Here is a 13,954-nt window from a genome sequence, read left to right on the forward strand (position 1 = left end):
AAAGTTTAATTTCCACATCTGACATGGAGCCTTATACATAGTAGGTAGTCAGTTCTTTTTTTTCTTTTTTTTTTCCCCCCCAAGTCATAGAATTATCTGAATTAAACTCAGAGGCCAGAGATGCTTAATTTGGACAGGCAGAAATTTCTGCTTATTCAAATGAACGTAGGTTACTATTTTCAGGTTAGCATTCAGGGAGGATTTTAAAGTACCTTGTAAATATTTAATTAACATTCAGGATAGATTTGTGACTTGGGAAGAAACCATTCTTTTGTAGCAGCAGGAGAAGGTGGCCTAGTCAGATGTTGTTCAAGTATACTCTCTGCTCCACTCACAGCAGATTATCCAGAAGATCATTCAGTGTGGTAACAGAACAAGCCTCAGAATTACCTGTAGAGGGAAAACATCATTACGTTACATCATAATTTCTATAAGTCATGTGATTAGGCAGCAGTCCGTGTGTCAAGATAAGTAACTTGGTTTAAACAAGGAACATTCTTAAAAGGACATGTGGAGCAGGGCCGAAGGGAGTCGAGTTTCTCTCTTTATACCTTTCCCAAATATCTTTTAGTTACATGGATTAAAACAGCTATGGAAAATTTGAATCTATTGACTAAGTTTTAAAAGAAAGATGTATTTTCATATGTATTTCTTGCCACAAATATGAAAATTATTTTGAAAATGTTACCCAGCTTTAAGTTTATTTTTTAGAGCGGACTTTTGCTCTGTGAACACCTCAAAACTTACCCAGTTGTTAAATGTCTTAGGTGGATCCTCTCCAGAGAGTTATTTAGCTGCATAAAACAGCCTTTGGCTGAATGAGGATGCAAGTGCTAAAATTTTTCAGTCAGTTATCATTAAGATTTCTAAAACTCATGGAAAACATATGTTCCAAAAACTATTATGTCTTAGACTGAAGGAAACTTAGAAGCATTTCCGTTTCTCTTGTTAGTTATAATATCTAAAACTATAACCAATTCTACTAGCCAAGTTTGGAATTTTTCTTTCAAATTATATTCTTTTGTACCTTGTATAATTGAAACATAAAGCTAACTTAATTATTTTGCTCCAACATAATTTAAATGGTTACTCTGCCTCGGGACACATGCATGTTCAATATTTTAGATATCAGGAAGGAAGACTATTAGCACATTGGAAAAAACTTTACTGTACCTCTGAATTTTTAGAGTGGGCATGAAGACATCTGGGGCTTATTCATTTTCTCCTTTACTTCCTATTTCCTTTTCTCTGCCCCCTGTTTCCATGCTTCTTCCTCCCTCCCTAAGGTTTATAGTCTTAAACACTCACAAGTTTGTGGGATGGCGAATCTGTACCCAGTATTGGGAGACTGAGGAGCCATTCCAATTTGTTTTCCTCATCATAGTGTGATCTGCATCCCATCTGCTACAAGCTCCCTTTGTGCCAAGTAAAGAGCTATGTGTATCGCCAGAACCTGAGCAACGTTTGCTTCATCAATGAATCAAACTGACATTAGTCCCATGGCTAGAGTATTTTTCCATTAGAAACACTCTCTTGTACTGTCACCATTTCTGGTGTTTCTAGAAATCATGATTTTAGCTCCTTAAGACGACTATAAGCAGAGTATAGTAATACAGTACATTTTCTTTCTCTAAACATTTTTTTTCTTCTTTATCTCAAATATTTTCTTGCAAATATCAACTAAGTGAAATATAAAATGCTTTTATACCTGAGTTTAATTAGTTTAATTATACATGTAAATTTAAACTCTTTATATATGTTCCCATAGTGACTAAAAGTTGTGAAATATAGGAATAGAAAAGGCTATAACCTTTATGACATAGAGACATCATATATATTTATGGAACTTATAGAAATAAATAAAATCTCAAGCTGACTTGTGAATTTGAATTGTGTATTCCCTGTGTGGTGAAACTTCCTATAAAATCTTAAACACTAAGCAGGACACTCGCTAAGTGTTTAAAGGCAATCTCATTCTTTATTCTTTCCATCAACCATCTTTGTCACCTTGATCAAGTCACTTACTCTCCTGAAGCATCAGTTTCCATCTCTATAATATGGAATTTGAATTAGATGGTCTCTAAATCCCCTTCCAGCTGTAATATTCTTTAAATGCTAACATTATAGGCAGCAAGCTCATATGTCATTTTTAAACTATCATAAAGACCATTGGTAAAATAACAACTAAATAAATAAAAATTACATATTATGTTATTCTTTGTAAAAACAGTAACATTTTCCTGGTTTGCATGAAAGTCAATGTTTTATTTATTTAATATCTATTGTTTTACACAAATCAATTCTCACTTTTTGGTATATTTTATTTATTTGATGAATATCTAACTAAAAGTTGTTTAAAAAACTTTGGTTTAATAGACATTTTGTACTTTATATTGTTAAAATAGAACCCTTGAACTTTTAGTATGTCAGCCTACTCTTCTATCACATTTTTTCCATTTTAATTAGTGGTTTCACCCAATAAACTTGATGCTCAAGCAACCATAAAAACATGTTCTAGTTTGGGTGGCATATATAGTCCAAAGAGTCAGAGTTATATTACAATATGAAATTTTTTTTCTGTCTTTTCTTCAGTTCATAACAATCCTCTGAAGTAGGATGAGTTTCCATTCCATTTAACAAATTAAAAAAGAAGAAACAAAAAACCTGACCTTCTGTGTTTCCCAGGTCACAAATCTGTCAGTGGCTACCAGACCTGAGCTTTAGTTAGCATGTAAGCCTGAATATAGGGAAGGCACAGAGAACAGTCCCTAATAAATAAGTATTTGAATATTAGTATAAATATTATCATTTAAATTAAGAGCAGGATTAAGCTCTAAACTCCCAAACAAACCTGAACGTCCTATGTAAGTGTTCTGTCTCTCAGGAATAAGGGAGCTCTGATGTCTTCACAATCCAATTTAAAGTTGTCTACGTGCAATCTATGTAAACTAATTTCTGTGACAGCATATTACTTTATAAAGGTACTTGAACTATGATAAATTCTATAAAGTGCAGATGAAATGGCATCTCTTTGAGGTCTTCTTTTCTAAAATGCTAAGTGTCCATAGGGCATTAAGTGAATATTCCTCTTCTGTCCTTTCAGAATTATGCTGAATATTTTTACTTCCACTTCATAGACCTTCCTAACCTAGATTCACACAGTACCTGAAAAGGCCTTGAATAGCTTTCTATTGTTACTGTGTTTGCTTTGTTTTTTTAAATTATTACCAACATTTTAAAAACAGGTGGCTGGACAAAAAGAAAAATCTACTTCTTTCATCTCTTGAAATAAAGAAGGTATGGCCACACTTGACCTATATTGACATGTGGCAATGAGGAACTAGAGCTTCATTAGGCTCCTTTCACCCTCTATGTGGTACACGTAAACAGTAGCAAACATTTGACCAAGGATAGGTGCTCACTCAATATGGATTTTATCAGTATGTACCTCTCTGATTCAACCTTAAAATATTGAAACCAAGCCTTCTCAGGATTTTTGCTGATTTTCTGGGTTCTCGACATTGAAGATTCTCTAGATTGCCTTCTTCAACCAGCAATACTTTTAATTCTTAGACCCTCCACCAGCTACCAAAAGAAAAATAGTAGGGAGTAGGGTATGGGGTATGGGATAAGTTGCCTTCCTATTTTATCTTCCACATAGCAAAAAAGAAGAGCAGGAGGCAACATGTTCCACAGGACTTTATAATACTAGTTACAAAGTCTCCTTAAGATGATTTTTTGTCCTTGCCATTAGAAAGTACACATTTTTAAAGCTTTTTCTTATTTTTCATAGCAGCTGTTTTCTTCTTTGCCTTGAGTCAATGATGTGGCACAGACTCTCAGAATTGAAAGGAACCTTGAAGATTTACCAGTTCCACCTCCTTATTTAGAGGACAGGAATTTGGGACTGGGGAGTTACCTAAATAGCCTTAGTCTGAGCTAACCAACTAGCAGAGCCTAGAGCGTGTAACGCCCTTGTCATTGACCCCCGTCTAGTGTTCTGGCCAGTATTTTCTAATATGTCATCTGGGTGTAATCAAATCTCCAGCCAACTGAATAAGTCAGTCAGTTGCCGGGGAAACTTCCTACTCTGTACCCTTTTGAATACTATTATTCTCTCCACCTGGAATTCATATCTTTTCAATTGAAATTATTCAAATAAAATTCACCTAATTCTATGTTGGATGACCTCTAATTCATTAACTGGGCATATATTATCAATTAAATTGTCCATGATAAAGAAAAAATAACATGTTATATATGAACAGGTTAAATATAGAAACTAGATACACACTCTCATTTCAATCTGTGGTGACCTAGAGACTGAATCACTGTCAATGAGTTTGGATTTCTTTACCTGAAAATTCTAAGAAGTTACGGAGATGTTGTTTATCTGGCCCTTGGAGGATTCTCATTGTTCAGTGTTTGCAAGCCATGATTTGGCCTTCATCGTAGGTGTGATTGCTAAATAGTTCACAACTAGTTCAGTAACAATTCCTTTGAATGGAAAATTCCACAATGATAGTATATAATTGGAGGGAAGACTGCTCTAACTTTACAGACAGAGCAGAATCCTGAATAAAGATGGTGCACCACTCTCATCACCTGCTATGTCTTGCTTTCTCACAGCCCCATCAATTTGTTTACATATATTCTCTACATAGAATTTCTGAACACTGGAATATTCAACTCAATCTTAACAGTTACCGTCAGGAAATACATATATAGTCCTGCTTTTATGATGATTTAGCTAGACAAAACAAACAAACAGATTTAAAAGTGGTAAATCTTATATGTTCCGTGATCTTAAATAAGTATTGATTTTTATTAAGATCACCTAAAGCAAGATTTTGATATTTCCCTCATGATCTGTTCTGTGTCCAAATTTAATTTTCATAAACTCTGTATTTTTCTTTTTAAAAAAGAAAAAAAAAGATTTGTTTCTGTTACAACATGCCAACATTTTTCATAAAACACAGATTATTGCTCTTTCCCTTGCCAGAGAGCAGATGTCTGTCACCAGGAAGAGAATCCAAAACTAAGTATGAGGACCACATTGCCCCAGATGTGCTATCCTTTCCCTTGGGAAATAAAACCTTTTTCTAGCAGCTGGGCTAACAGACCTTCTATCTCATATGCAGTACAAGGTCTAGGGAACAATGACCATAGCTCTGCCTCCATCTGGTTCCCATGGCATGTCTGTGGAGAGGACAGTATAAAGATACCACTTTTAAAGCCAAAACAGCTGACTAGTCATGGCATTTCCTATATACCCCAGAGGGTGAGGTGAAGGCACTTGGGAGTATGAGAAATCTTAATAGAAACAAACGTAGCAGCCCCAGCAGTGGTAAAAATACAATACACTGAAGCCACAGTGCTCTCTCTGGTATGTCTTGGGGGATCTAAGGTGAGGATCACTGCTGAGTTAAATTTCCTTTTTGATACTGGTTAGATGTGTGCCCCTGAGACCACTTCTATTTCAGGTTCTTGATTCCTCTCACCCTTTCTGACTCTAGCCTCCTCTAAGAAATATGGGTGGAAAAGTGCTGTTTTGTTCCTGAATATGATGTGTAATTTTGCTCTAATCAGCATGGATGAATGTAAGTTCAGGCTGGAAAGTTGTACTTGAGGTCTATGAGCTGACTGGCTAAACATGGGCCAGGCTAGGTGTGCCTCTGTGACATCAGGTGTACCCCTGAGACATCATAGATTTGGAAATTACTGCACTGTAAAATAACCTCATTCCTGGAAGAGAGACAAGAAATGGCTGCATGATATAAGCTCCTGCCAAAAGTGACTAAAATCCGACATTACCCAAACACATTTTACTTAGCCTGCCTTCTTTTATTTTCTTTTTGGTGATACAATTTTGGAAGTGCTTTAAAATAGATTATCAACTTGTTTATGAGGAAAAGTATCTCTGATTAAAAAGAAATATTTGCTTTACACTATGCTATGTTGCCTAACTTTTTATTTGATTTTAATTCTCAGCCATTTGTATAGATGGGTACTTGGATAAGTAGATAACTATAGGAGATCTGTAAGAGGCATTTCTACAGCTGCCAATATTTTGCCTTAAGCTGGTTCTCTATGAGTTTTTCAATTTTAGTTATTATGCTGGCTAATGATATAGAAATGATTGCTTTCTGTTAAAAATTACAAATGTTTAGGAGAAAGCAACATCCTTTAAATCTAATCTAATTAACTGAGATGTTAGTTCTAGATCAGGAAATATCTAGGAAAAATATCTAGGAAAAAATCAGGAAATTGTTGCTATCTATAATAACAATCATGTATCTGTCATTTTGTAAAAAAATTATGTTGTACAGATAGGTGGACCACCTGGTGAATAGTTGCAGGAAAAACATTGAAATATGTGTTTTTAAACTTAATATGGTTTTTATTATTACTCATCATGTTATATTCCTGAAATAAAGCAGCAATAGCATTTTTAAATTTTTTTATGAATCACTTTCAGATGATCATACCACAGTAAATTTGAGAGTTTTCTATATGTCTGTTGACTAGGGCACAAAGATAAACTAAAAATATCTTTGACCTATAGAGAGGAATGTGAGAGTAAGGTGAGGAAGAGGCTATGAACTTAGTCTGTGATATCATACAATTTGTAAAGCGTAATGTCGCTGAAGAGTAAATAGGTATCAGCAGTGCGAAATGGAAACAAGGTTGGGAACCATAATTATTAAGATAGAAATATTGGCAAAGAAATGGAGAGTCCAGTTATAGGATCCAGCTAGCCTAGAATATTTGGAAGAACTAGCAAACAGGGCTTGAATCTGATGTTAAAATGGACAAAAGACCCAGGAATAAAAGACACTGAATTTGGGGTTAAATAGCAAAATTGGACAGAAAACTGATAAGAACTCAGGAGCTAAGAGACTCAGAGGCAGCAGAGTTCAAGATAAGGCAAGAGAGAGAATAATAAATAAGGGGAATCAAGGGAAGGCAAAAGAGGCACCACTTCTAAGAAGACTGTAAAATTAAGGCAACTTCTACTTCAGAGACAGTTTTTACACATTTCTCACTGGGGTAGAAGTAATCTTTAAAGTACAATCAGTTTAAGTCTTCCAGCTGGGAATAGGGGAGCAACGTTAGGAAGACAGTACATGGATTTTTCTGACTAGAGGTGAAAATATTACCCTCTCCCCCAAAACATAAGTCAAAGAAAATAGATTTAACAAACTCATAGCATTTTACAGCCTAGTAGTACTGATTCAGAATTGAAACTTCTATGGCTTTTGTTACCATAATTTGGCAGCTACATTCCCAGAGAACTGTTATGCCCCCACCCCACCCCTAAACACATGAGGCGGTCCTTACTGGGAATCACGGATGTTACACAAACATGAAGCCTGTCTTGTTGTCAATTACATTGCAGAAATCTTAATGACCATCATGTTTGGAGCTAATGATGCTTTTGTTCTTTCATCAAAAAAATCAATGTGATTAATTAATATATACTCTGAAAAATAAGTTTTGCTTGAAAGGATATCAACTTTAAGATGGCTGTCAATTTTAACCACTTTTAGATGTCTTGAATATCTTTAGTTCTTTTCTCATAATATTTGCTATTTTACTCTAGAGTTAATGGTTTGAGTGTTTTTCTTCTCTATCTGTTGTTCCTGGGTGTATTCAGCTTTAAAAGTCTTGATAGGTCAAGTTGCAAATTTGGTTACATTTCCTGTATGTTAATCACTCATCAAAAAAGAACATACAGATGTTTTTGTCTTTTTTGTAAAATTTCTGGTCCTCTATCAAATGTGATTTCTGTTACCAGTTTTCAATTGCCAAGATGTTTCTCTTCTTGAATACACCAGAAATTGTGTGGCAACACCATAGTATGCATTCCATTCCTGTTTTTCCTATAGTTGTGCTTTAGTGTATGAAGGAGCAGTTTGTTCTCTTCACTTCTAGTGTTTGTTCTCTATTCCTCTTTCCTTGTTCACTGTTGATTCTTCTTCTATATCCTACACCTGTCTCAAACTTTTAGAGAATAGCCTTTTTATTTAGGAGAAATAGATTCTAGAGAGCCTATTTTGCACTCCCCAAATCACCAAATATTTCTCTACTTTCATTCATTCAATAAATTTTTAGAGTATCTACCACGTCCAAGGGCTTCCTAGGTGGTGCAGTGATAAAGAATGTGTCTGCCAATGCAGGAGGCACAAAAGATGTGGGTTCCATCCCTGGGTTGGGAATATCTCCTGAAGTAGGGAATGGCAACCTGCTCCAGTATTCTTGGCAGAAAATTCCATGGATAGAGGGTCCTGGCAGGTTACAGTCCATGGGGTTGGGGAAAGGCAGAAAATGACTGAGTTATACACGTAGCACAATGTACCAAGAACTGTGTGAAATGCTAAGAATACAGTGATAAAAATAGACATGTTCTCTGTCCTCAAGTAGCTGTCCATTTAGTAAAGTAGAGATATATTGGATAAATAACCCCACAAATAATAAGTGGTGAGTTGAATGGTGATAGTGGTGGATATGATAAGAATATATTTTCATTTTGAGTGAACAGAATAGAGGAGCATGAGAATAGACTTGAGAAGATAGGCTAAAATCTACAATAAATAGTTCAAGTAAGGAATATCAGTGGTTTGTATCTTAGATTAAGAAAGTGATGGTAGAGATAGAGAAATGCATATGCCAAAGATAAGGATCACATTGAACAGCATCTGAAGATAAACTGTATGGAGGTTCCAAGGAAGAAACAAGTGGAAAGATAGTTCTTAGATTTCTAGCTTTTGCCAAAATTCTGGTTTTGTAAATTAAGACAGATATATTCCCTATGTAATTGATGATACAAGGTTAAAGTTGACTTCGTGATTGTCTGGATCCAGGAAAACAGATGATATTTTCAGCATTCTCACTCTCTCTGCCTCTCTCTCCTTTGCTCCATGATGTAGTGAATGATGCATTCTTACACAGAACAGATAAGCATTCTTTATTCATCTGATGACCTTGCCTCAGAAAAATAAACAGTTTACAATCCCACTCCAGTTGTCTTGCCTGGAGAATCCCAGGGATGGGAGAGCCCGGTGGGCTGCTGTCTATGGGGTCGCACAGAGTCAGACGTGACTGAAGTGACTTAGCAGCAGTATTCTTGTCTGGAGAATCCCATGGACAGAGGAGCCTGGTGGGCTACAGTCCATGGGGTCACAGAGTTTGACATGACTGAGCGACAACAGTGCACACAGGCACACGCAATTCCAGTTCTTAGGGGATCTTTACCTTTCCAATCCTGGTCCATCCACTGATATCTATGATTCTGGTATTTTCTCCATTTCTTATTATTAAACTCTTATTAAAAGCTTTCCTCTAAAGGGAGCCATCCTTATTTTAAACAATTAAAAACTTAAACATGTATAAAATGTATTATATATTTACTCTCTCAATAGAAATGGTAGACTTATGGTAAAGTGAAGTGTACAGTTTTCCTAATAGTAAATAAGGAATTATATTTTTGAGGTGGCTATAAAGTTACCATGATATATCTAGATATATAGATATGTGTGTGTGTGTGCATGCTCAGTCATATCTGACTCTTTGCATCTCTATGGAATATACCCTGCCACGTTACTCTGTCCATAGAATTTTCCAGGCAAGAATAATGGAGTAGGTTACTATTTCATATTCCAGGGGATCTTCCTGACCCAGGGATCAAGCCCACCTCTCCCGCATTGATAGGCAGATTCTTTACCACTAATATGTATGTATGTATGTATGTATGTATGTATGTATGTGTATGTACCAAGATAATAAATTCATAAAGTTTTTTAATGAACAGTAGAAATTGAGTTTATTTTACATAGTGCCCATGTTATTCTAGGCAATGTGCTAAGTCTTTCTATGCATGGAATCACATCCACTCCTCAATCAACTTTGAGGGGGAAGATAAACATCTACATTACAGACAAAGGAACTATGGCTAGAGTGACTTGCTCTACATTGAACTCCCACGATTAATGTCATTTTGACACATTATAGGTTCAGTAGATATTTTGGACAGGTTAATAAAGATATGAATGAATGAGTGAATGAATGAGTAATTGGATGAATTAAGCCTTCATACAAAATGGATTTTTGTGCTATTCAGATTAAGAAGGTCTGGAGCAGAGTGATTTATGAATATTACTCAGTAAAGCAGTTCTTGATTTTTTGTAACTTTAGAACTTACGTTTAGGTCATTTTACTTCCCTGTAAAACCAATAATAACTCCTTGTTGTGATTTTTTGTTCTCTTTGCATCACAAATGTTTTAGGTTTCATGTGCCTGATTTCTTCATTCAGTTCAGTTCAGTACAGTTCAGTCACTCAGTCATGTCCGACTCTTTGCAACCCCATGAACTGCAGCACACCAGGCCTTCTTGTCCATCACCAACTGCCAGAGTTTACCCAAACTCATGTCCATTGAGTCGGTGATGCCATCCAGCCATCTCATCCTCTGTTGTCCCCTTCTCCTCCTGCCCTCAATCGTTCCCAGCATCAAGGTCTTTTCAAATGAGTCAGGTCTTTGCATCAGGTGGCTAAAGTATTGGAGTTTCAGCTTCAGCATCAGTCCTTCCAATGAACACCCAGGACTGATCTCCTTTAGGATGGATTGATTGGATCTCCTTGCAGTCCAAGGGACTCTCAAGAGTCTTCTCCAACACCATAGTTCAAAAGCATCAATTCTTCGGTGCTCAGCTTTCTTTATAGTCCAACTCTCACATCCATACATGACCACTGGAAAAACCATAGCTATGATTAGAGGGACCTTTGTTGACAAAGTAGTGTCTCTTGCTTTTTAATATGCTCTAGGGTGGTCATAACTTTCCTTCTGAGGAGTAAGCGTCTTTTAATTTCATGGCTGCAGTCACCATCTGCAGTGATTTTGGAGCTCCCAAAAATAAAGTCAGCCACTGTTTCCACTATTTCCCCATCTATTTGCCATAAAATGATGGGCCTGGATGCCATGATTTCTTCAATATGTCTCAAATCCATTCTAAACATATTTATCTAGAAGTACATACTACTCACATATACATATTATTCCTAATTCCCTGGGCAGGGATCTACCTCCTTTTCAAATATTCCATTTTGGGAACTCACTAATCATTTTTTAAGAATCAGCATTTTCCACATGTTACTGTAGGTGTTTGAAAGATGAAAAATATCAAAATGTCTGACTGTGACTTCCTTTTGCACATTTGCTATCCTGTGTAAGCAAGGTATGTACCCAGAAATGAGGGGAGGGGGAAAAAGTATACCACCTCAGCTTGGCCTCCAGTGGGATTAAGGACGTTATTATCTCCTGTCTCCATGCCCACCACCTAATGATAGAAAGTTCTGGATTACAAATGCTTCCTGAATGCCCCCCATGTTATTTGAGAATAGGTACAAATCACTGAGTGGGCTTCCCTGGAGGCTCAGACAATAAAGAATCTGCCTGCAGGGCAGGGGATCTGGGTTTGATCCCTGGGTCGGGAAGATCCCCTAGAGAAGGGAATGGCAACCCACTTCAGTATTCTTGCCTGGGGAATCCCATGGACTGAGCAGTCTGGTGGGCTATAGTCTGTGGGATAAAAAAGAGTCAGACACAACTGAGCAACTGCACATTCACTTTCACACAATCAATGAAACCTGCCTTGCTGTTTGCCAGGTTCTGATTCAAGGTCTAACTCATGCAATCCTCCCTGCAACTCTGTGGTGTATGGACTATTATTAATTCCTGTTTTACAAAGGGGAGAACCCAGTGTAAGTAATGTGGCAGGGCCACACAGCACATAAAGGGCAGCATCAGGATCGAAATCCTGGGCATCTGATTCATGAACCTGTGCTCCCAACCTCTGTGGCACTAATGCCTTTCAAAAAAGAATTTGAAAGAAGTAATCCCTGGCTTTACTGACCATAGAAATGAATACCTATCTTACTGATGTATATGTCTTTGAAGACAGTGCTATTTGTGAAAGTAATGAAAGCTCTTCTATATAAATAACTACTGAAAAGGCCATGTTCCTTCCTGAAAATGAATGGTAAAAATGATTTTAATGATGTTTATTTTTATGTCCTGTTTATTTTTCCTGTATCCAAATTCATTATAAAGAGGAACCCTAACAGTTCTTTGTTAAGTCTCCAGATGTGATTAAAAAAATACAGTTTTACAGTCATGAATGCTAATTTTCAAGGACTGTTCTTATTCTAAAAATCTATTTTTTCATTGCTCCAATTTTTACATCATCCCTCCCCTAAAGGAAACAGTGTGTGATACCAGGCATTCAGAAACTGTCCCTGCTAGATGGCGATTATCCAGGAGACGCTGGAGAGGGGTGAAACACCCCCTGCCACAGAGGTGCCCCCAGAGTTAATTCACCCTTCTTTCACGTGGTGGAGAGCACTAAATATGCATAGCACCATCCTGCCTGTGAGTGGTTCTGTCCTCGCCTGCCATTCCACAGCCCTACCCTCTACAAAGGGTAGATCATTAAGCCATCCAGCGGTGGGGAGTATTTTCATATAGCTGTTGCTCTTTATAGCAGCCTGGCAGCGAGTGACCATAATAAATTATGCGCTGTTCTGTGAGGCTGTGACACAATGCGCTGGCAGAACAGCGGGGGTGTTGGAAAATCCATTATTTGAAATTTTTGTTTCTTTTTCTTACTAGATTCCATGCTGCTCTGTTCCTGTCATCTTGTTCCTTTTTTTCGCATCTATTGTTTTGAGGGTTTTGTGGCTGACAGTTCTTTTCTACTGCTGGTTTTGTCTTTTTGTTACCTTGTTTCTGCCTTAGCGGGCTCCCCCACCCCCTTTTCTTGGTCTCGTGTGTTGTGAGCCTCGCTCTTTTCTGTCACGCAGTCGTTCGCTTTACTTTTCTTTCTCTTTCTGCCTTATTGTCTCATAAAACGCAAAAACAAATTCTCTTTTCTGTTGGCATTCTTTTGCATGATGTTATGTGGTTGTCATTTTCCCTTCAGGATAGGTGTACTTTACTGTATGTAATATTCATTTTGGTTCCAAGAATCCCACACATATGGCCAGAGGAGTGCCAAGGTTGGTGACAATAAAAGCAATCAAAGCAACCAGTAGAATAGTTCTTTGAGAACAGTGCAGACCTATTTCTTCCCTGTAGATCAATTCACAAAGAATCTGTATGTTTTTGTTCCTAATTTCAGATTATTCAGTGTTTTCATCTTTTTCCAAGAATAGGTCTGTTATTCCAAAGTGGCAGTCATTTTGACACTATTCCTGGCAAATCTACCGATTTGCTTTTCCTTCATCCTTTTTCCATTGATGAACACAGCCTGGAATGATTGTTTGGTAATTGAAACACCCATTGGTTTAATGAATTCATTAGTTATTAACTGAGCAACTATTACATGGCAGGAATTCTGAAGGTGTTGAAGATACTGGACACTTCTGCATTTTTGCATTCTTTAATTTAGTCATGTCCCTTATTCACAATTTCTTTCCTCTTTCTGTGGTCACATATTGCTATTTGTCATTCCACCTTCTCCATTTTCTCTTCCTTGATCCTTTTGAATCTAGCACTCCTGTTTTTTATTTAGACTTATTTACAAAGAACTTCTGATTTTCTTCCTAAATTGGATTAGGAAGCTCAAATTTCCTTGGCAGTGAGCACTCAAGAATATACCAGATTCTCCAATCTCATTTTTGAGTTGTATTTAAAGACAAATATAAACAATACCCTCACCTCTGCTGTGATCATGAATTTCTTAACATTTGCTGTAGCTGAATTTAATGTATTAATATGTATATTTATTAAATATTAAGGAATTAAATCAAAATCTACAATTAAACTTTTCCTTTTGCAGTATTTACTTCTTGTTTCTTTTAAATGTTTTCCCTCTGTTTTTATTTATCTATTTTTTTGTAAATGATCTTATAATTCTGTTTCTCCTGAATCACCTTTGATTTTATGTTTCTATCCCTAT

At 36.7% G+C, this 13,954-nt stretch overlaps 1 protein-coding gene across 1 annotated transcript in view; it reads left to right on the forward strand.

Moving 5' to 3' along the window:
• The window catches only part of DPYD (dihydropyrimidine dehydrogenase), an 892,784-nt gene that overhangs the window by 598,416 nt on the left and 280,414 nt on the right, over positions 1-13,954 (forward strand). The gene's annotated exons all lie outside the window — the stretch shown is intronic.

The sequence above is a fragment of the Muntiacus reevesi genome, chromosome 1 (assembly GCF_963930625.1).
Source record: "Muntiacus reevesi chromosome 1, mMunRee1.1, whole genome shotgun sequence".
NCBI lineage: Eukaryota > Metazoa > Chordata > Mammalia > Artiodactyla > Cervidae > Muntiacus > Muntiacus reevesi.